Below are 10,093 nucleotides of genomic sequence, written 5' to 3' on the forward strand. Positions count from 1 at the left end.
TTCATATGCAATGAGAGGGACACATTTCATCAAACATCACAGAAAAATATTGAAAAGAGATTTTCAAGCTGAAACAAAAAGACAAAAGTATACCAAGCTCTGAGTAAAGTGATCAATAGAATCAGAAATCTGTAATTCTTTTTTAAGAATATTAAACTCTTAATTATAAGACAAAGGTTAAAAGAAAAGAACATTAAAAATAACTGTAGGTCTTATAAATGAAATTATTTTCTTAATTCAACTATGTGCTACTTCATTAACTAGTGTATAGAAATGCAAGATTTCTGTATTTTAATTTTGTATTCTGCAACTTTACTCAATTCATTTATAAATTCTAATAGACTTTTGGTGGTGTCATTAAATTTTTCTATGTATAGTATCAAGTTATCTGCAAATAATGAATGATTTAATTTTTCCTTACCATTTTTTAAAAATATGGAACGCCTCATGAATTTGCATGTCATGCAAACTGCATGACATGCAGCTTGGGGCCATGCTAATCTTCTCTGTATCGTTCCAATTTTAGTATATGTGCTGACAAAGCAAGCACTCCTTACCAATTTTTATACCTTTTTTTCTTATCTGATGCTGAGGTTAGGACTTCTAGCACTATGTCGAATAAAAAGTCATGAGAATGCACACTTTTGTCTTGTTTCTGATTTTAGAGGAAAAGGTCTCAGTTTTTAGCTATTGAGAATGACGTTAGCTGTGGGTTTTTCATATATAGGTTTATTATGTTGAATTATCTTCCCTCTAACCCCACTTTGTTTTTATCATGAGTGGATGTTATACATCCACTTTGTACAATGCTTTTTCTGCACCTATTGACATGTAACTTCCTTGACATTGGCTTTTTTTTAAATTTTTTTATTTATTTATGATAGTCACACACACACACACAGAGAGGCAGAGACATAGGCAGAGGGAGAAGCAGGCTCCATGCACTGGGAGCCCAATGTGGGATTCGATCCCGGGTCTCCAGGATCGCGCCCTGGGCCAAAGGCAGGCGCCAAACCGCTGCGCCACCCAGGGATCCCGACATTGGCTTTTTTTTAAAAATTTATCCATTCATGACAGTCACACACACACAGTGAGAGAGGCAGAGACGCAGGCAGAGGGAGAAGCAGGCTCCATGCACCGGGAGCCCGACATGGGACTCGATCCCGGGTCTCCAGGACCGCGCCCTGAGCCAAAGGCAGGCGCCAAACCGCAGCGCCACCCAGGGATCCCGACATTGGCTTTATTTGACATTTTTCTACATATGTCTTCTCTGGCAAGGGAAACAAAAGCAAAATTAAATTATCGGGACTACACCAACATAAAAAGCTTTTGCCCATTGAAGGAAGCCATCATCAAACAAAAAGATAACCGATTAAATGACAGAAGCTATTCAAAGATTATATATATGATAAGAGGTTAATATGCAAAATACATGAAGAACTTATACAACTCAACACCAAAAAACAAACAAACAAAACAAAAACAAAACCCACAAATAGTTCAATGTACAAATGGGAAAAGGACCTAAATAGACATTTTTCAAAGAAGACATAGAGATGGCCAACAGACACATGTAAAGATGCTCAGCATCGTTATCATCAGGAAATGTAAATCTAAACCACAATGAGATATCACCTCACATGTCAGAAAGGCTAAAATTAAAACCACAAGAAATAACAATTGTTGGCAAGGATGTGAAGAAAAAGGAACCCTCATGCACTGTTGATAGAGGTGCAAGCTGGAGCAGCCATTGTGGAAAACAGTATGGAGGTTCTTTAGTAAAAAAATAAAAATAGAATTACCATGTGATACAGTATTTCCACTACTGAGTATTTACCGAAAGAAAATGAATACATTAATTAAAACAATATATGTACTCTTATGATTATTGCAGTATTATTTACAATAGCCAAGATATGGAAGCAAACCAACTGTCTATCCATAAGTGAATGGATAAGGAATATGTTGTGTGTATTTACACACACATATACATACACATAGACACAATGCAATATTAGCCTTAAAATAAAGTATGAGCCAGTCGAAGAAAGACAAATGCTATATTATTTCATTTATATGTGGATTTTAAGAAACAAAACAAACAAAGAAAAGAGAGACAAACAAAAAAACAGACTTACATGCAGAGAACAAACTGGTAGTTGCCAGAGGTGATCTGGGTGGGAGATAGATTAAATAAATAAAGGGGATTAAGAATACACTTACTATGATGAGCACTGAAAAATATATAAAATGGCTTCTTTTTTTTCTTCCAAGATTTTATTTAAATTAGTTAACATACAGTACAATATCAGTTTCAGGTGTAGGATTAATGATTTACTATTTACATACAACACCCAGTGCTCATCACAAGTGCCTCTTTATACCTATCATCCATTTAACCCATCCGCCTGGCCACCTCCCATCCCCCCACCCCACCCCCACCCCCCGCCTCCAGCAACCTTCAGTTTGTTCTCTATAGTTTGTTCTTTAGGGTCTGTTTTCTGGTTTGCCTCTCTTTTCTTTTTTCCCCTATGTTCATCTGCTTTGCTTCTTTAAAAAAAAGATTTTATTTATTTATTTATTCATGAGAGACACAGACAGAAAGGCAGAGACACAGGCAGACGGAGAAGCAGGCTCCATGCAGGGAGCCTGACGTGGGACTCGATTCCCGGTCTCCAGGATCAGGCCCTGGGCTGAAGGCGACGCTAAACCACTGAGCCACTGGGGCTGCCCTGCTTTGCTTCTTAGATTCCACTCAGAAATGAAATCATAGGGTATTTGTCTTTCTCTGATTCACTTATTCCACTCAGCATAAGACTCTCCAGTTCTATTAATGTTGTTGCAAGTGGCAAGATTCATTCTTATGATGGTTCAGTAATGTTCCATGAAATATATACATATATATCACATCTTCTTCATCAGCCAATGGACATTCAGGCTTTCTCCATAGTTTGACTATTGTTGACAATGCTGCTATAAACATTGGGTACTTGTATTCTTCAAATCTGTGCTTAGGGTAAATGCCTACTAGTGCAATTGCTGGATCGTAGAATTGTTGAATCTTTATACTGTACACCTGAAACTGATATAACACTATAATTATAATTGGATCTTTAAAAAATATATTTACTACCACTTGGTAATGACATCACACTATAAAAAGATAATTTGTGACATAAAAATATGAAAAGGGAAGAGTAAAAGAATGAAACCTTCATAGACAAATGAAGATAAGTTCCTTCAGCTGAAAGAGGATTATTTCATCCACCAAATGTTTCATGTAAACCTTTTTTCTAACCACAAGTAAAAATCTAGAGCAGGAACAAAAAACATTTAAAAAAGAGAGAAAAAGGTCAAACAACTCTCAATGAAAAACCACCAACTTACACAGGTAATCAGAAAAAGAAAGAAAACAAAACAATGAAAGAAAAAACAACCAGAAGGAAAAAGTTTAAAAAGGCAATAATAAATCATTACATGTAAATAATCACCCTACATGCAAATGGATTGAACTCAATATTGAAAAGTGGTAAGACAGATTTAAAAACAGGACCCAATTGTATGCTGCCAAAAGAACTCATTTCAGCTCTAAAGACATGTATAGACCCAAAGAGAAAGGATGAAAGATGATATTAAAAACAAAAACAAAATAAAAATAAAAATAAAAACAACCTAAAGTAGGCAGGTGTAGCTATGCCTGTATCAGAAAAAACAAATCTCAAAAAAGGACAACAAAAGGCAAATAAAGTTATTATATGATATAAGCAGTCAGTACATCAAGAAGATATAACAATCATAAATACATATGCTTCCAATACCCAGACACCAAAATATAATGTAGAAGAAATGGATCCGTTTCTAGAAACACACAATCTACCAAGACAGAATGAAGTAATAAAAAATCTGAACAGAAAAATAAGAGTAGACAGAGTGAATCAGTAATTTAAAAACTTCCAACACGGAAAATTCCTAGATCTGAGGACTTCAATAGAAAATTTAACCTAACACTTAAAGAACTATTGACACTAACTTTCCTCAAGACATTCCAAAATATTAAGGAGAAGAAAACACTTTTAAACTCATACTACAAAGCCAGCATTACTTTGTTTTGTTTTGTATATATATATATATTTTTAATAATAAATTTATTTTTTATTGGTGTTCAATTTGCCAACATACAGAATAACACCCAGTGCTCATCCCGTCAAGTGCCCCCCTCAGTGCCCACCACCCAGTCACCTCCACCCCCCACCCTCCTCCCCTTCCACCACCCCTAGTTCATTTCCCAGAGTTAGGAGTCTTCCATGTTCTGTCTCCCTTTCTGATATTTTCTACCCATTTCTTCTCCCTTCCCCTCTATTCCCTTTCATTATTATTTATATTCCCCAAATGAATGAGACCATATAATGTTTGTCCTTCTCCGATTGACTTATTTCACTCAGCATAATACCCTCCAGTTCCATCCACGTTGAAGCAAATGGTGGGTATTTGTCGCAACCATAGCTGGGGGCATCACAATGCCAGATTTCAGGTTGTACTACAAAGCTGTGGTCATCAAGGCAGTATGGTACTGGCACAAAAACAGACACATAGATCAATGGAACAGAATAGAGAATCCGGAAGTGGACCCTCAACTTTATGGTCAACTAATATTTGATAAAGGAGGAAAGACTATCCACTGGAAGAAAGGCAGTCTCTTCAATAAATGGTTCTGGGAAAATTGTATATATATTTTTACTGGAGTTCAAAATGCCAACATATAGCATAACACCCAGTGCTCATCCCATCAAGTGCCCCCCTCAGTACCCATCACCCAGTCATCCCAACCCCCCGCCCACCTCCCTTTCCACCACCCCTTGTTCATTTCCCAGAATTAGGTGTCTCTCATGTTCTGTCACCCTCACTGATATTTCCCACTCATTTTCTCTCCATTCCCCTTTATTCCCTTTCACTATTTTTTTATATTCCCCAAGGGAATGAGACCACATACTGTTTGTTGTCCTTCTCTGATTGACTTGTTTCACTCAGCATAACATCCTCCAGTTGCATCCACGTTGAAGGAAATAGTATTTGTCATTTCTATATGGCTGAGGAATATTCCATTGTATATATAGACCACATCTTCTTTATCCATCCATCCCACGATGGAAACCGAGATTCCTTCCACAGTTTAGCTATTGTGGACATAGCTGCTATAAACATTGGGGTGCAGATGTCCTGCCATTTCACTGCATCTATATCTTTGGGGTAAATGCCCAGCAGTGCAATTGCTGGGTCATAGGGCAGTTCTAATTTTAACTCTGTGAGGAACCTCCACACAGTTTTCCAGAGTGGCTGCACCAGTTCACATTCCCACCAACAGTGCATCCTCTCCAACATTTGTTGTTTCCTGTCTTGTTAATTTTCCCCATTCTCACTGGTGGGAGGTGGTATCTCATTGTGGTTTTGATTTGTATTTCCCTGATGGCCAGTGATGCAGAGCATTTTCTCATGTGCTTGTTGGCTATGTGTATGTCTTCCTCTATGAAATTTCTGTTCATGTCTTTTGCCTATTTCATGATTGGATTGTTTGTTTATTTGCTGCTGAGTTTAATAAGGTCTTTATAGATCTTGGATACTAGCCCTTTGTCTGATTTGTCATTCGCAAATATCTTCTCCCATTCTGTAGGTTGTCTTTTAGTTTTGTTGACTGTTTTTTTTTTCCGCTGTGCAGAAGCTTTTTATCTTGATGAAGTTCCAATATTTCATTTTTGCTTTTGTTTTCCTTGCCTTCATAGATGTATCTGGCAAGAAGTTGCTGTGGCCAAGTTCAAAAAGCACTCTTCACCAGGCACACCTCCTCTCTTAGTGACCCGGGGGAACCTGGAGGCTCCACTGCCCTTCCTGCGGTTCTGCCCAAGTTCCCCGCTAAGTGCCTTTCTGTCTGTGAATAATCCCATGTGGATTTTTAAAGTTCCTGCTTCTCTGTTACTGGGCTTTCCTGTCCTGGAGGCTTTTGCTGCCTGGCTTTAGCCTGGCTCCTCGCGGGGGCCCCTCCCACACTTGAATCTTTATAATTTTTTTTTCTGCCTTCCTACCTTGTTGGAAGGGGAAACTTCTCTCTGTAGCGTTCCAGGTGTTCTCTCTTTAAGTCTCAGGTTGAATTCGTAGGTTTTCAGGACGATTTGAAAGTTATCTAGGTAAGTTGGTGGGGACAGGTGACTTGGGGACCCTACTCCTCTGCCATCTTGCCCCGCACACCCGTACTTTTCTTTTTTTGGAATCAGAATAATGTTGGCACCATACAATAAATTTGGAAGTTTCCCTTCCTCTTCTAATTAATGGAATAGTTTTTAGAATAAATATTAACTCTTTTTTAAATGTTTCATAGAATTCACCTGTGAATACATCTGGTGAACATGTTCATTGGGAAATTTTTGATACGTGATTCAGTTTCTTTGCCAGTAATTGGTCTATTTAAAATTTTTTTCTTTCTGAGTTAGGTTTGGGATGTTTGGGAGGTTTTTAGGAACATATCTATTTCATCCAGTTTGTATAATTTGTTGACATATAATTTTTCATAATATTCTTATCCTTTGTATTTGTGTTGGTTGTTATTTATCCTCTTTCATTTCTGATTTTATCTATTTGAATCCTCAAAATGTCTTACAAAGAGAGAAAGTGAGAGAGAGGAAGGCAGAGGGAAAATGAGAGAGAGAATCTTAAGCAGGTTCCATGCTGGGTGTGGGGTATGATCTCACAACTCTCTGCCAAGATTGACTTGGCTACTGAACCAACTGAGCCACCCAGACACCTCTCTCTCTCTTTTTATGATGAGTCAGCCTAAAAGTTTAATAAATTTTATTGATCTTTTCAAAGAACCGTCTCCTGGTTTTATTGATCTATTATACTGTTTTTTCCTCTATTTTATTTATTTCTACTTTAATCTTTATTTCCTTCCTTCTACTGGCTTGGGGTTTTATTTGTTCTTTTTTCTAGCTCCTTTAGGTGTGAGTTTAGGTTGTTTGAGATTTTTATTGTTTCTTGAGATAGGTCTGTATTACTCTAAACTTCGCTCTTAGAACCCCTTTTGCTGCATCCAAAACATTTTGGACTATTTGGTTTACATTTTAATTTGTCTCCATGTATTTTTTTAATTTCCTCTTTGATTTCTTTGTTGACCCCTGCATTGTTTATTAAAATTATATTTAACCTCTATGTATTTGTGCTCTTTCCAGACTTTTTCTTATGGTTAACATCTAGTTTCATACTATTGCAGTCAGAAAAAAATGTATGATATGATTTCAATATTTTTGAATTTGTTGAAATTTGCCTTGAGGCCTAATGATGATCTGCTCTGGAGAATTTTCATGTGCCATTGTAAAGAATTTGTAATTTTCTGTTTTAGGATGAAATGTTGTGAATATATCTGTTAGATTCATCTGGTCCAATGCGAATTCCAAACCACTCTTTCCTTGTTGATTTTCTGCCTGGATGATCTATTCCCAGATGGAAGTGGAGCATTAAAGTCCCCTACTATTATAGATAGTATTGATATCTATTCTTTCCTCCATGTCTGTTAATAGTTACTTTATATATATGGGTGCTCCCATGTTGGGTGCATAAATATTTACAGTTGTTATATCTTCTAGTTGGATTGTTCTCTTTATGATTATGTGGTATCCTCCTCTGTATCTTGTTACACTCTTTGTTTTAAAGTCCATTTTTTTCCAATATAAGCATTGCTACCCTAGGTCTTTTTTGGCTTCCATTTCCATGGTAAACACTTTTCAACCCATCACTTTCAATCTGCATCTTCTGAATCTTTAGTTCTGAAGTGAATCCCTTGTAAGCAACAAATAGTTGTGTCATTTTTTTTTTTGTCCAGTATGTCGACCTCATTTTTTTTGTTGGAGCAATTAGTCCATTAACATTCAAAGTAATTATTGATAGGTATGTGCTCTGTGACATTTTGTTACTTGTTATTGGTTTGTTTTTTTGTGGTTCTCCTTTGTTCCATTCTTCTCATGTTCTCTTCCTTTGTGGATTGATGGCATTCTTTAGTGATATTCGTGCATTCCTTTCTCTTTATCCTATTAGAGGGTTTTGATTTGTTGTTGCCATTAAGTTATTGTACAGCCACTTTCTTGTATATTTTTTATTGGAATTCGATTTTCCAACATATAGAACACTCAGTGCTCATCCCATTAAATGCCCGCTTCAGTGCCCATCACCCAGTCACCCCATCCCCCCGTCCATCTCCCCTTCCACTATGCCTTGTTCCTTTCCCAGACTTAGGAGTCTCTTATGTTCTGTCACTCTGTCTGATATTTCCCAGTCATTTTCTCTCCTTTTCCCTATAATCCATTTCACTATTTTTTATATTCTGCTCATAAGTAAAACCATATAATGTTTGTCCTTCTCTATTGTTTTACTTCACTCAGCAAAATACACTCCAGTTCCATCTATATCAAAGCAAATGGTGGGTATTCGTCATTTCTAATGACTATATATAATCACTTCTTCTTTATCCATTCAAACCACATTGTGGTTTTGATTTGTATTTCCCTGATGTCAAGTGATGCGGAGCATTTTCTCATGTGTTTGTTGGCCTTCTGTATATTTTCGTTGGTGAAATTTCTGTTCATGTGTTTTGCCCATTTTATAATTGGATTGTTTGTTTCTTGGGTGTTTAATAAGTTCTTTGTAGATCTTGGATACTAGCCGTTTATCTGATAGGTCATTTACAAATATCTTCTTCCATTCTGTAGGTTGTCTTTTAGTTTTGTTGACTGTTTCTTTTGTTGTGAAGAAGCTTTTTATCTTGATTAAGTCCCAATAGTTCATTTTTGCTTTTGTTTCCCTTGCCTTCATAGATGTATCTGGCATGAAGTTGCTGTGGCCAAGTTCAAAAAGGGTGTTGCCTGTGTTCTTCTCTAGGATTTTGATGGATTCTTGTCTCACATGTAGATCTTTCATCCATTTTGAGTTTATCTTTGTGTATGGTGTAAGAGAATGGTCTAGTTTTATTCTTCTGCATGTCGCTGTCCAATTTTCCCAGCACCATTTATTGAAGAGACTGTCCTTTTTCCAGTAGATAGTCTTTCCTGCTTTATCGAATATTAGTTGACCATAGAGTTGAATGCCCATTTCTATGTTCTCTATTCAGTTCTATTGATATCTGTATCTTTTCTTTTTTTTTTTTTTGCCAGTACCACATGGTCTTGATGATCACTGTTTTGCAGTACAAGTTGAAATCTAGCATGTGATTCTCCCAGCACTGGTTCTCTTTTTGAATATTCCCCTGGCTATTTGGGGTCTTTTCTGATTCCACAAAAATCTTAAGATTATTTGCTCTGAAGAAAGTCCATGGTATTTTTATAGGGATTGCATTGAACTTGTAAATTTCCCTGGGTAGCATCAACATTTTCACAATATTAATTCTTCCAATCCATGAGCATGGAATATTTTACCATCTGTTTGAGTCTTTCTCAATTTCTTTCAGAATTGCTCTGTAGATTTTAGGGTATATATCCTTTCCCTCTTCAGTTAGGTTTATTCCTATGTATCTTATGCTTTTGGGTATAATTGTAAATGGGATTGACTCCTTCATTTCTCTTTCTTCAGTCTCATTGTTAGTGTATAGAAATGCCACTGATTTCTGGGCATTGATTTTTTATCCTGCCACATTGTCGAATTGCTGTATGAGTTCTAGCAATCTTGGGGTGGAGTTTTTTTTTTTTTATCAACAGTATCATGTCACCTGCGAAGAGGGAGAGTTTGACTTTTTCTTTGCCAATTTGAATGCCTTTTATTTCTTTTTGTTGTTTGATTGTTGAGGCTAGGACTTCTAGTACTATGTTGAATAGCAGTGGTGAGAGTGGACATCCCTTTCCTGTTCCTGATCTTAGGGGAAAGGTCTCAGTTTTTCCCATTGAGAATGATATATGCTGTGTGCTTCTCATAGATGACTCATAAGATGCTGAGGAGTGTTCCCTATATCCCTACACTCTGAGGAGTTTTGATCAGGAATGGAAGCAGCATTTTGTCAAAAGCTTTCTCTGTATCTATTGAGAAGATATGTTGTTGTACAACCTCTTATGTACATAATAGT

The 10,093-nt window shown here is 36.7% G+C and overlaps 1 pseudogene; it reads right to left on the reverse strand.

Annotated features, from left to right (window-relative positions):
* Positions 1 to 429: 429 nt before the first annotated feature.
* Positions 430 to 550, reverse strand: LOC129518947 (U6 spliceosomal RNA; annotated as a pseudogene).
* Between the last annotated feature and the right edge of the window lie 9,543 nt (positions 551 to 10,093).

Source organism: Nyctereutes procyonoides, unplaced genomic scaffold, assembly GCF_905146905.1.
Source record: "Nyctereutes procyonoides isolate TBG_1078 unplaced genomic scaffold, NYPRO_anot_genome, whole genome shotgun sequence".
Lineage (NCBI taxonomy): Eukaryota > Metazoa > Chordata > Mammalia > Carnivora > Canidae > Nyctereutes > Nyctereutes procyonoides.